At 53.5% G+C, this 13,512-nt stretch overlaps 1 long non-coding RNA gene across 1 annotated transcript; it reads left to right on the top strand.

Moving 5' to 3' along the window:
- The first annotated feature begins 315 nt into the window (after positions 1–315).
- LOC145542236 (uncharacterized) lies at positions 316–6,452 on the top strand. The gene is made up of 4 exons (XR_014079701.1): positions 316–443; positions 1,365–2,624; positions 5,273–5,769; positions 6,359–6,452. It is a non-coding gene; the product is annotated as an uncharacterized LOC145542236 (long non-coding RNA).
- The last annotated feature ends 7,060 nt before the right edge of the window (positions 6,453–13,512 follow it).

The following is a 13,512-nucleotide window of genomic DNA, read 5'->3' as shown; positions in this document are numbered from 1 at the left end:
AATCCATTCACACTGACCCCCTGAATCAAAACGTTAAGGCTCCTTTGGAAATCCTCTAGCAGCTGGCCTCATTTCTTCAAAATCAGTCATCGCTTTGCAGAGTCCAGGGAGAACAGTTGATTAAAACAGGAACTCCCAATGGGCCAGAAGCAACATGCCAACAGCCCCTCATGGAAACAATTCCAGGAGCCAAGAGGCTGAGCTTAAACGGTCAACTGAAACACTGTTCACCGGCAGCCCCCATGGGTGATTTCTCAACCAGGTTGACGGCTTTCACTAAGATAGACCCACCCTTTTCTCTGCTCCCCACCACAGCTCCAAGCTGCTGCAGGACACGGAGTCCTCTCAGACCTCACTGACTTAACATGAGCCAGGCACCACCTTCACCTCTGTAGGAAACTTGCAGCTGCCTGCTTTGTCCTCTTCATCCTGCAGAAAGACAGGTGTGTGTGTGTGAAACCTGCATCCTGCTGGGATGACAGTCAGGGTCTCCTGGCCCCTCGCACCGGGAAAAAGCATGCGCAGGGAAGCAGGGACTCAGGGTCTCCCCAGGAGCTCTACAGGGGAGGATGAAGTGAAGCCCGTGGCCTCTGAGCCTCTGAGTCCTCTGTCCTATGGCTGCCAGTCCACTGCGGTCCACTCTGAGCTTCCCTGTGCTAAGTCACTCAGTCCTGTTTGACTCTGTGCCCGCCAGCCTCCTCTGTCCATGGGATTCCCCAGGCAAGAGCACTGGAGTGGGTTGCCATGCCCTCTCCAGGGGATCTTCCCGAACCAGGGATCAAATCCACATCTCTGATGCCTCCTGCATTGGCAAGAGGGTTCTTTACCACTAGCGCCACCTGGGAAGCCCTCAAGATGCCACCTGAGCTCCTTTAGGCTCCATTCTCCTGAAACGGAGAGGAAACACTGAGTCCCAGTCTGGCTCTGCCAAGCTCTCCTGTTCTTCCATCCAGCACACTTACTCTCATTCCCATCTGAGCCTCCCTACCGTCAATCCCTCCTGGAAGCGTCCCGACCACCCACCCAAAGGCCAGCCGCCCCAGATGCCAGGTTGGAGGAAGAAAGGGACACACGTCCCCCGGGATGTAACGAGACATAGGAGATCTGCTGGGAGGGGATCCTCTTGTGATCTGGGGTGGAGAAGGAGTCCTGGATACCCAGGGTGGTGGCCACCCCAGCTCCTGAACCCCCCATGGGATCTGGGGGACAAGTTACCCTGATGGCTCCCGCAGTCATCCCAAGCCAAACTAGCCTCTCCCTTCACTACTCTCGAGCCCCCAAGATCCTCCAGGCTGCAGATCCTCCCAGACCTCGACCCAGGGCCTGTCTGTCCTTCCTACCTGACTTCAGAATTTCTCCCCCAGTGCCAGAAACCAAGAGGCTGGCTGTCCAGCAGAGGGTGCTGTGGGCATGCACTGCCTTCCAGACCCCCAGGCCTGTGGAGACATCTGGGAAAAGAGGAGCAGCAGGGATGAAGAGAGGCTTTAGAAGCTATTCCTGTCCCCTGTCAACAGTCTTTTTTTCTCTCCTAAAAATGGGTGATTCGTGATGGCCAAGAAGCCCACTGAAAGGCTGTGCCGGCCACGTATTCACCCGTGTGTCCAGACAGCAGACCAGCTCACCTGGGGCTGGAAAGGAGACGACACCCTGGCCCCTCCCTGCTCTGCCCACGCCTCCCCCTCCCCACCGCACAGAACCCCCTCCTGCCCCCCAACTCTGTGCAAATCCACTTCTCTCAGGAAGCCTTTCCAGGCTTCCCGGGAGCAGCTTCTTATGGGCTATTTTATTAGTGCATGTATGCGTGTCTGTCTCCCCCATCGTCCTTTAGAATCTCTTCCCCCAGGGCAGGGGCTGTGCACCCACATCAGGTGGGAGGCTCTCCAAGGGCACAGATCCTATCTCCTCCATCAGACCAGGGGTTTCCCAAACAGGGCTCTGTCTCCGCCCTCGGATTCTGCACTCTCTCAGGCAACTCCTGTGTAGCCCGCAGCCCCCGTTTCAGAACTCTCTTCACAGATGCTGAGCAGACTGGGGCCAGTTCTCTTCCCCCACGTCCCCAAGGTGGGGGCATCTGAGTTGCCCCCAAGTCCCATGAGCTTGGCACACTGGGCAAGAGAACGATGGAATTTGATCAGTAAGAGATCGCCACTTTGGAAAGAACGACAAAAAGCGGGCAGAGGACGTTTGTAAGGGATTGAAGCCACCAGCCCCCTGGTCTGCACCGCACCTCTGTCCCGTCCTGCAGGTCTTCTCCTCCAGCTACATGGTCATCCAGGATCTGGTCCTCCTCACCGCATGTCACAAGCAAGGTCATTCATTCGAGAACCACGAGCAACTATGTGTTACTTATTAAATCCTGGCCCCATTCTAGACTGGAACTGATGCTTTAGAAGTATGACGCTGGAGAAGACTCTTGAGAGTCACTTGGACAGCAAGGAGGTCTAACCAGTCCATCCGAAAGGAAATCAGTCCTGAATATTCATTAGAAGGACTGATGCTGAAGCTGAAACTCCAATACTTTGGCCACCTGATGTGAAGAAGGTGAAGTTGCTCAGTCGTGTCCAACTCTTTGCAACCCCATGGACTGTAGCCTGCCAGGCTCCACCATCCATGGCATTTCCCAGGCAAGAATACTGGAGTGGGTTGCCATTTTCTTCTCCAGGGGATCTTCCCGACCCAGGGATCGAATCCTGGTCTCCCGCACTTCAGGCAGACTCTTTACCGTCTGAGCTACCAGGGAAGCCCCCAGTGTGAAGAGCTGACTCATCGGAAAAGACCCCGATGCTGAGAAAGATCAAGGGCGGGAGGAGAAGGGGACGACAGAGGATGAGATGGTTGGATGGCACCACCGACTCAACCGACATGAGTTTGAGTAAACTCCGGGAGTTGGTGATGGACAGGGAAGCCTGGCGTGCTGCAGTCCATGGGGTCACAAAGAGTCAGACACGACTGAGCGACTGAACAGCAGCACTCTAGACTGGGGATACAGTCGGGGAAGAACTTGGGCTGCCCTAAAGGCAGCACAGACCAGGAGCTTAAATAACAGAAAAGTGTCGTCCCACAGCCCTGCAGGCTAGAAGTCCAACTTCAAGGTGTCTGCAGCGCTGACTCCTTCTCAGGGCCAAGGGAAGGGTCTGTTCCAGGCCTCTTTCCCGGCGTCTGGCAGTTCCCCGGGTTGGGGAGCATAACCCCCATCCTCACACGGCATCCTCCCTCTGTACACGCCTGTCTCCAAATTTCCCCTTTGAATAAGGACACCCATCATACCGGATCAGGACCCACCATGATGACCTCATTTTAACTTGATTACCTCTGTAAAGAGCCCGTCTTCAAATATGGTCAGATTTCTAGGTAGTGGGGGTTAGGAATTCAATATCTGAAAATGTTTTTGGTGGGAGGATACTCAATTAAATCCATAGCACTGTGCTCCTGGGGATGATGTCCTAGTGCCAAGAGACACAAGAAACACAAAATCAAATAAACATATACTGGAGCAAAAGGTAAGGCAGAAAAATGAAGCAGTATGGGGGAAGGGAGGATGCTATGTATTCAAGCCCAATTAGAGAAGACTTCCTGGGAAAGTTACATAAGAGCAAAGACTGGATTCTGAGCGTTCCCCAAGCAAGCCATTCATGCCTGCCATGTTTTCTCTGCCTATGATGGAGGTTTACCAAAAGCAAAGTCCTTCCGAGCTCAGTGCAGAGCACACCTCCTCCAGGAAGCCTTCCCCGACCTGCACTCCCCCACCCCAGAGCAGACTCAGCCTCTCCCAGAGCCCTCTGTACTCCAGGTAACAGCTGTTATGTGCACTTCTCAGGGACATTTCAAGACTGTGTGTTCAGATGTCTCCCTTCTCAGACTATAAGCAATCTGAGAGCAGAGACTGGGCCTCAGCCACGCCTAGATCCTCTGCAGTGCCTGGAACATCATACAGCCTCAGTAACTGCAGATTGAAGTGCAAGTTTAGAGGGTGACCCAGTCATTGTCTCTTTAGTGAAAATAAATAGAAGCTCTGATTTGGGGAATCCTAAATGTCAGAAGGATTCTAAGACCTGATCCTAAGACCTTCCCATTGACTCATCTTGTTCACTCCTCACAACCCTGGGAAGTACCATTTCCATGTTATAGATGAGGAAACCGAGGCTCAGAGACATGAAGGAATCTGCTCAAGGTCACCCACCGGGAACTGGTGGGGCAGGACCCAAACCCAAGTCTGCCCAACTCTAGGGCCAGGTCTCTTTACTCTAAGATATTCATTCATTCATTCACTCCTCCATGTCTACTGAGTGCCAGCTACCCCAAGGCTAGGCTCACCAGGCCAAGTAGGAGAGGGAAGTGTTTGTTTCAGAGCGTTTCACTTCCTCTGCATTAGATGAAGGACTGCCCTTCCGAATTCAGGTCCTGGGACTCCAGGCTCACTACTCCTTTGCCCACTGACTCCTCTCTTGTCCACACCATCCCTAGAAGGCCACCATAGCCCAGCTCTTGCTGTCTGTTTCCAGGCGGCAGCCAGGAGCCAGAAAGCTCAAGACACGGGAACAGAATGAGTAACAGCTCCTCCTGCCTCTCCCTGCTCGTCACATTGCTTCCTGGGGCTCAGAGGCCCTTGTCTTTCCTCCACTGTTTTTGCTCCATGACCCACGTCTCCTCCTGACAAGGACAGGAAGCAGCAGGCAGGCCCTGGCCTGGGACCCAGACCCCAGCTGCTCCTCCTCCCATGGTCAGTCCTGAGTAGGAAGAGCTGCAAAGGGTGCTTAGGAAGCTCCAAATGTCCACAGCATCCCCACTTTACAGATGGGCACACTGAGGCCCAGAGAGGAATAGAGCCTGGACCAAAGTCACTCAGGTCCTGCAAAACCTGCCCCTGTTGGGTGTGGGAAAATATATATGTGTAGATCAGAGCTAGAGACAGGTGATTTCAGAGGGACAATACACACAAGCTAGAAACCTAGGCCAGTGAAGACAGGTCCTAGGCCGCCAAGAGGACTGGGTGAGGGGGAACAAGGGCTGGAAAGAAGACTGGGAAATACAGGAAAGAAATTCTGTGGCCCTCCCCAATCTGTAGTAAAACCCAGACCCCCGAGGCTGAAATAAGATGGGGGAGGGGCCATCCACGTGTGTACTCAGGCGTGTCCGACTCTCTGGGACCCCATGGACTATAGCCCACCAGGCTCCACAGGCAAGAATACTAGAGTAGCTTGCCATGTCCTCCTCCAGGGGATCTTCCCGACCCAGGGATTGAACTCCCATCTCTTACTCTCCTACACTGTAGGTGTATTCTTTAACCGCTGAGTCACTGGGGAAGCCCCAGGGCCATCCGCACCTCCCAGCAATCATTCGGTGACAGCAGTGACAGAGGACTGGATAGGCGCCAAGATTCCCTTCACCTCTGAGGCCTGTGAGTTTAACATCCTGATCCCAGACTCCAGAACATTCCAGGATGAAAGGGTGGTAGGGATTCCCCCCCAGCCCTGGACTCTCAGCCCCTATGAGGTTGGGTCAGCTCTCCTGGGGATGAGAATTCCTCCCCACGGACCACAAGGCCCCCAGCATTCAGGTGGCAGCACCCGGCAAGTCCACATCTGGTCCAGGCATGGAGAAACGTGCTCTAGGGGCCTGGGGAATGTCCAGTGTGCACAGCATGCCCGGAGCCTCCCACAACCGCCAACCAGGCAGATCGACCAGCTTCGGTTCCAGAAGGCTCTGCGGCCACCGCAACGTCCCCCAGGGCCAGAAGCCTGATGAAATTACAGCCACCATCAATCAGAGGTTTGGCCCTGGGTAGTGGAAAAAAACGTGAGCTTCTGGGCTAGCCACTCCATCCAGCCTCTGCCTGTCACTAGCTGTGGGAGTCATGTCACCTCTAAGAGATGCTGTGTGTGCTTCTGGAACAGCATCACACCTACCTGGGCGGTGTTCACAGAGGGAAATGCACTTGGCCCACTGCAGCCTAGAAGAGGGACTTGAGAGATCTCTGCACTGCCCCTTTAAATCAGTCTTTGGGGTAGGGCTGGGGCACAGTACCCTGGATTTTATTCAACTGCAGGTCCCATCCAGCAGACACAGTTTCAGGCCTGAGAGTTGGCAGACACCATTTTGTGACCCCCGTGGACTATAGCCCGCCAGGCTCCTCTGTCCGTAGGGATTCTCCAGGCACAAATACTGGAGTGGGTTGCCATGCCCTCCTCCAGGGGATCTTCCCAACCCAGAGATGGAACCCAGGTCTCTGGCATTGCAGGTGGTGTCTCCACCGTCTGAGCCACCAGGGAAGCCCATGAATACCGCAGAGGGTAGCCTATCCCTTCTGCAGGGGATCTTCCCGACCCAGGAATCCACTCGGGGGTCTCCTGCCTTGCAGGTGGATTCTTTACCAGCTGAGCTACCAGAGAAGCCCGACTAAGCACAGAACCCACAGTACCAGTAACACAAGTAAATGAATAAAGGTCCTCAAAGTAGCTGTCCTCCGCATTAAGTCCGCTGCCTGGGGTGGGGTTAGGCTGATACAGGGAGGGGGTGGTCCCGGGCAGAAGCCGGCCTGGCAGCCCCCTCTCCTGGCTGACTCTCCAGCCTCCATCTCGCCAGTTTGGGCCCAGCTGTGTCTTCTGTCCCCTTCCTCTGCCTCTGTCTCCCAGTCGTCGCCTCCCCTTGTCTTATCTCCTCTCTCCAGGGCCGCCCAGCCGGGGTCTCTCCCGGTCCGTTTCGCCCGCGCCCAGCCTCCAAACCCAGCGAAGCCACATCTGTCCTTAACCCAAAATCCTGCCAATTAAACCGCTCCCTCCGGCTTCGGCGGCTGCTGCTGACTTCTGGAGAACCAGGCGAGGCGAGGCAAGGCGGACGCCTACGCAGGTGGGGTGCGGAGAGGCGATGCCCGCCCCCGCGGCCCCCGCGGTCGTCCGTCAGTCCGCCCACATCCAGGTGAACCTCACAAGGTCCAAGCGCTGCCCGTCCGAACCTTAGTCCCGTCCAGCCTCGCGCTCAGAGTACCCACCTGCTCCAAGACCACCCAGCTGGGTCTCCCGCATCCCCCACCCCACTCCCAAGACTCCAAACTGCGCTCAGGCAGGCCTCTAGCGCCCTGGCTCGGGGACCCCCACCCCGCGCTCCCCAGGTCCCCAGCCCTTCAAACGCGCGTTCCCTTAGCACCCGCTGCGCCTCGCGCGGCCCCGCGCCCCGACCCCGCGCGGGCGCCTCCACCCCACGCCCCCTCTGCGCGCCGGTCCTCGGTTTCCCAGCTGCTGCGGCGCTGACTCCGCCACAAGGGCGTCGCCGTGGGAACCGGGAGGGGGCACATTAAGAGCAATTAGCCCGCGCACAGTTGGCAGCGATACCTTAATAAATAATAGTCTGAACGGCATGTAAATAAATATTAGAGCGCATTACGCGGGCAGGAGGCACGGCGCGGGGGCCCACGAGCGGTTCCGAGACGCGGGGAGATTGGCACGTGCTGGCGGCTGGGGGGACCCCCGCGCCCCAGGGGCTGAGCAGGGAGGGGAGAGGGAAAGGACAGAAATCAGGCAAAGGGCAGTGAGGACAGAAGTCACAGAGGCGGGATCGAGCGCCCCAGGGTGTAGAGGGGAGCCCCTTCTCCCTTTGGGTTCTCCTCCTCCCTCTGATGGCTCCTCCTCGGTCCTCTGCTGGCCTCAAAGGGCTCAACCGTGGAGGCCCCCAGCGCTCAATCCCAGGGCCTCTTACCCTTCCTCACCTGGTCACTAGTTGAGCGCATCTGATCTGGAGGCTTTAACTGTCATCCTGGGTGAAGGCCTCCCACCACACTCCAGCCAGACCTGTCTCCTCTGAGCCCCTGGCTCACCTGCCTCTTGGATGTCCAAACTGTCACACGGCCAGACCGCAAACCGCCCTCCCCTTTGCCCTCAAATTCTCCCCAGGTGGGTCGGTGGCAGCTGCCTCCTTCCAGGTTGTTGAGACAAAAACCCTGGCTGCCTCTCCCTCACACCTCCGATCTAGCCCATCAGGGAATCCTGTCCTCTCTACCTTGAAAAGGGTTCTGGAATCTTTCCACACCGCCCAGCTCCCGGCCACCCCGTTAGCCCAAACTCCCATTATTTCTCATCCACTTGTTGTAACAACTTCTCCTTATGGGGCTCCCTCAACCCCAACAGCCTCTCTGCAGACAGAATGGAGATTTTAAAAGCAACATACAGGGCTTCCTTAGTGGTCCAGGGGCTAAGATTCTACACTCCCGGTGCAGGGGTCCAGGTTGGATCTCTGGTTGGGGAACTGGACTCCACATGCCACAACTGCGAGTTCGCATGCCACAGTTAAAGATCTCGTGTGCCACAGTGAAGACCCAGCGCAGCCAAATAAATAAATTATTTATTAATTTACTTTAATTGGAGGCTAATTACTTTACAATATCGTGGTGGTTTTTGTCATACATTGACATGAATCAGCCATGGGCATACATGTGTCCCGCATCCTTAACCCCTCTCCCTCCTCCCTCCCCATCCCATCCCTCAGGGTCATCCCAGTGCACCAGCCCTGAGCACCCTGTCTCATGCATGGAACCTGGACTGGCGATCTATTTCACATATGGTAATATACATGTTTCAATGCTATTTTCTCAAATCATCCCACCCTCCAAAGAGCTAAACAGACATTTCTCCAAAGAAGACATACAGATGGGTAACAAACACATGAAAAGATGCTCAACATCACTCATTATCAGAGAAATGCTGATCAAAACCACAATGAGGTACCATCTCACACTGGTCAGAATGGCAACTATCAAAAAATAAATAAAATTTTTAAAATATGTATATGAGTGTGTGTTTGTGTCAAATTAAGCCACTCCTCTGCTTGAATGTTTTATTCGGAGGAAAAGTCAACATCCTTTCAACGGCCCACCAGGCCCGAAGCATCTACCCTCCAACTCCCCATCCTGGCACTGACCTCCCCGACTTCTCCCCCCTCACTCCCTCTGCTCCAGCCAGCCCAGCCTCCTCCTTTGGTGTGTCTGGGACACACCAAATTTGTTCCTACCTTAGGATCCTTGTACTACCTAGTCCCTCCTCCTGGAATATTCTTTCCCCACACACCATCAGAGGTTAGCCATCACTTGCAAGCCTTCAAGTCTTTGTTCAAATCTCCCATTCTCCATGAGGCCAACCATTCCATTAAAACTGTGAATTTCTCTCTCCCCGCCACCACAAAGGACAGCTACCTGTCCTCAACACTCAGCTCGATTTCTCCATAGCACTCAGCCCCTTCTAATGTGCCGCGTAACTGAACTATCTTGTTCTCTGCCTCTCTTTCTCCCCCGGGTAGAAAGTCAGCTCCGTGAAAGCCTGGATTTGGTCCTTACCCCTCTCCCGTGCTGTGTCTCCAGTACCTTGCAAAGGGCCAGGTACCTAAAAGAGACTCAAAAATATTTGAAGGAAAGGCAGAACAGTGTGGAGCTAGTGGGAGGGAAGGAAGGGGAATAAAAGAGGAGAGACAGCCCCTGGAGGAGGGGGCAGCACGGGTGAGGGCAGGGTGGCCTGGGCAGGCACAGCCGGATGGGGAAACACTTGGACGGAAAGCCCTGGGGCTGGTATGTCTGCGGCTTCCTCAGCAGCCTGGTCCTCGGCTGGAGAAGCACAGATGGGGGATGCGGCGGCCCCATCTCTGCTGAGCCCCCAGCCCCGTGGCAGGGAGCACCAGCCCCACCTCAGGCCCCAGCTGGGTGTTGGACCCCAGGGTTGCGGGCGGTACCGCATGGGTAGGCCCCTGGTAACAGCCACAGTAATTACTGGTTGTATGCGATCAGGGGATAATTATGCTTAATAAGTCCAAAAGTAATTACCATGCAGGCTGCTTGCTGCTTTGGAAAACAGAGGCCCCCGATGAGCTGGAGCCAGAGAAGTGAGAAGGGGGAAAGTGGGCATCATGGAACCGCAGAGGTGCTGGTCCGTTTCTCCAGCAGATGCCTGAATCTTCTCGGGGGCACCCACCCCAGGAGCTTGCTCCCCTCTGGTGATGGGGAGCTCACTATCACACAGGTAGCTTCATCATTGGATGCCTGCACCTTCCATTTTGCATACAGTTTTGGCTATTCCTGGCTCCTCACTTTCTCATTCAACATCTTAGCGTGTGCAGAGACAAAGAGCTGAAGTGGTCTTTGTAAAAGGAGCAAAGTCCATAATGCTCCTAGCTGTCTTATTGACTCACGACATCGCTGAGTCAGCGTTCCCTATTAGCCCCACTGTGCAGGTGAAGAAATCCAGCCTCTTGGCAGCCAAGCTCTTAGCAACGTGAATAGCAGAGTCAGAACTCATATTTCACCCTGCCTGGTGCCAAAATCTATGTTCCTAACACTTAAGATTTACTGCTTCCCCTGGGAACCATGCAGAACCAACCCATCTTCCCAGAAACTAACCCACAGCCCCTCAAGTCTTTCCTTTTTTTGCTCTGGACTGAAACAGCAGCTGGACTCATTGCACTGTGCCCAGGAGGCTGTGCAACACGATGAAAGGAAACTTGATTCTTTCCATTGGTTCTGCTGCCAACTAACTGTGGCCTGAAACGAGTCGCCTGGCCTGTATGGGTCAAGTCATTTTGCCATCTGAACAAAGTGGGGAGGGGCCCCCAGCTGCTGATCTTTGATTCTGCTCCTCCAGGTCAACCCTAAGACCTGAGCAGTTCCAGGCCCCCACTGGCACGAGGCTACCACACCAGGGGACTGGGAAGACTCAGTGACTTCCTCCAACACCTGGGACAGTTCCCTTTCTTCCTCTGGGTTGAATTGCCCTTGGGAGGCACTTCAAGAAGATGCCTTGGAAGGGACAATAATCAACACTGCTCTGGACACACAACCTTGCCCTTCTGTGACCGCAAACCTCTACCTTCAACTTCATTTTTAGACCCTGGTCTCCAGAGAAGGGGGGGGATGGAAGTTTGTAAGACACAAAGAATATCATAATAAAATGATATCAAATATCAAAATAAAATCATATCACAATAAAATGCAAATAAATGCCCCCCTTAAGTTTGCAGCCATCATCTGGGTTCAGATTCCTCTGTATGATTATAATAACTTATGGGGGGCTTTCCTGGGGGCTCAGATGGTAAAGAATCCACCTGCAATTCAGGAGATACAGGTTCGGTTCTTGGGTCAGGAAGACCCCGTGAAGAAGGGAATGGTAACCCACTCCAGTATTCTTGCCTGGAGAAATTCATGGACAGAGGAGCCTGGCGGGCTATAGTCCATAGGGTCACAAAGAATCGGACACGACTGAGTGACTGAAACTCTTGACTTTCCCATGGTGACTTATAGGATGACACTTTGATGTCCATTTTCTCATGTGATCTCTCCATAGACACTGTCGAGGCATGGATAGTGCTGTCTGTATTTCACACACCAGGCAGCTGAGGGTCAGGAAGTAGGAGCAGCTTGTCCAAGATGGCACAGCTAGCAAAAGGCAGAACCAGCTTTTGAATCCGGACGTGGCACCAAAGCCTGTGCTTGCGATCACTATTCTGTACCTCCTGACAACCTCAAAGCCAGTCGCTCTGGAATCTGGAAATCAAATAAGAGGGTAATGCAGCTTACAAGGGTCCAACCCACCCTGCTCCCCAAGGGGGCTGTCAGAGGCTAGTGAAGCTCTCTGTCCCCATCTTGCTGGCATCTGTCTTGGTGGAATGTCTGGTGTGACTATTCCTCCATCGACAATTTTCTCTGCGGGGTCTCACAGGGAAAGAGAAGTATCTAGAAGAGTAAATACCACAATAAAGGCATCTCATCTCTGCCTGGAGCAGTTCAATGTGGGGATGGAGAGCACATGAACATAATTAAAACCACTCCGACTCCCTAAATCTCCAGGCCTGGAGGCAGAGGGAAAGAATGGAGTGGAGTTCAGAGGACCACAGGTATTGGATCAGGAAGAAGTATGCACCCTCAAACTCCCAGAGTAGAAAAATGGTTGCTACTGCTATAAAAGTAACTGAGTGGCCAAACACCCATAAAATCTGCTCTATTAATATGAAACGTATAAAATGATTTGCTTCTCTGTGAGGGTATGAAAATTACAAATTTGTTAAGAAAAATCAAAAAATAATATAACTGAAAAACAATGATCCATGGGAGAGGTGGGCTAGGGTTGGGATACATAAATATTCCCCAAAGAAGTGGGGTACAAAACCACACTCATGGAAGATTCTCAAACGTACAGAAGCTGAGCGCGGACCCCGGGAGATTTTGATTCAGTGAATGAGAAGCAAGGCCCGGGAATCACCATAATGATGGATTCTCCCCAGGAGATTTTGCAACAGCCATTCTCCAGCCAGGTCTGAAGGTGAGGACCCCTACCCAGGTGCCAGCCATATTTCAGCACCAGGGACAGTGACACATGCATCGGCTCTCTCAAAAGTTCCTAGTCACTCTGCCTGTGCGGGTGGGGGAGGATGTTTAGCTCTTTTATCTTCTTTGGTAGCAGGGAGAAGAGTGGGAATTTCTCACCTCCTCCCTCTCCCTGGGAGGGGGAGGAAAGCATATATCCTTTATGGCCACTGTGGCCTAACACTTGCAGGGCATGAAAAACTAATGGAAGTGGGACAGAGGGGACCACATCAATCTCAGAGATGAGGGACACTCACTCCTCCCCCCAGAAAAGATCTCATGCTTCTACTTGACAGTGAGGGAGAAGGGGGGCCGTCCTGGGCTGGGAGTCCTGCGTATGCGCCTCGGGTCTCCCTCCAGCAACTGTATGGCCTTGGGCAGGCCCCTTGTCCCCTCTGAGCCTCATCGGGACATTTATTGAGCCCTGTGGCTGGTAGGGTAAAGCTGAGGGTGACTTCAGATCTTTCAGATGACTCAGATAGGGCTTTCTCCCTCTACCTCAGTCACCAAGGTCTCAAAACAGTGACTAATCTCAAATTAGTATGTCTCAGACTATGACCTTCAAAAGTGGGTGTGTTCTAAGAGACAGGTGTTCTGTGCTTACAAAAAAGGAAGGGGGAGTACTCTGAGAAGTCCAAAGGTAAGCACAGGCCAACAGGTCTTTTTGCTGTAGGACTTCCGGGGCCTCTCATGTGCTGTTGCATGTTGATGACTTCCAAGATGACGCGTTATTATAGCAGAGCTCAGTGCTTCTCAGACTTTCTCTTATGGAAGGCCTATAGGAATAGCTAAGAGTCATTCAGCACTTATTACGTGCCAGGCACTGCCCGAAGATCTTTCCATTCTAAGGCATTTATTCTTCACAACAACCTATTGAGCAGTTGTAATTGTTACCATTTTCCAGAAAGGGAAACCCAGGCACAAAGGGATCAAATTCTCATCCAAGGTCATGGCTCGTGTGCTGCAGAGCAGGGGCTGGCACCTCGGCAGACAGGCCTCAGTGTCAGTGCTTTAACCACATCTCTGGGCTGCATCTCTCATCTTGAGGACCCGGAATTCACAGGCCACAGTTTGGGAAATGCATGTCTATTCGCTTTGGAAAATTTTAGCAATAGATTTTCCTTTTCAATTTTGCTGGCTTTGGGCTGACGTTTTGATTGCCTGAGCAAACAGTGGCA

The sequence above is a fragment of the Giraffa tippelskirchi genome, chromosome 3 (assembly GCF_054371585.1).
Source record: "Giraffa tippelskirchi isolate mGirTip1 chromosome 3, T2T-mGirTip1v1.2.pri, whole genome shotgun sequence".
Lineage (NCBI taxonomy): Eukaryota > Metazoa > Chordata > Mammalia > Artiodactyla > Giraffidae > Giraffa > Giraffa tippelskirchi.
The sequence above is the reverse complement of the archived record's forward strand: the minus strand, read 5'-3'. Positions and strand labels throughout refer to the sequence as shown.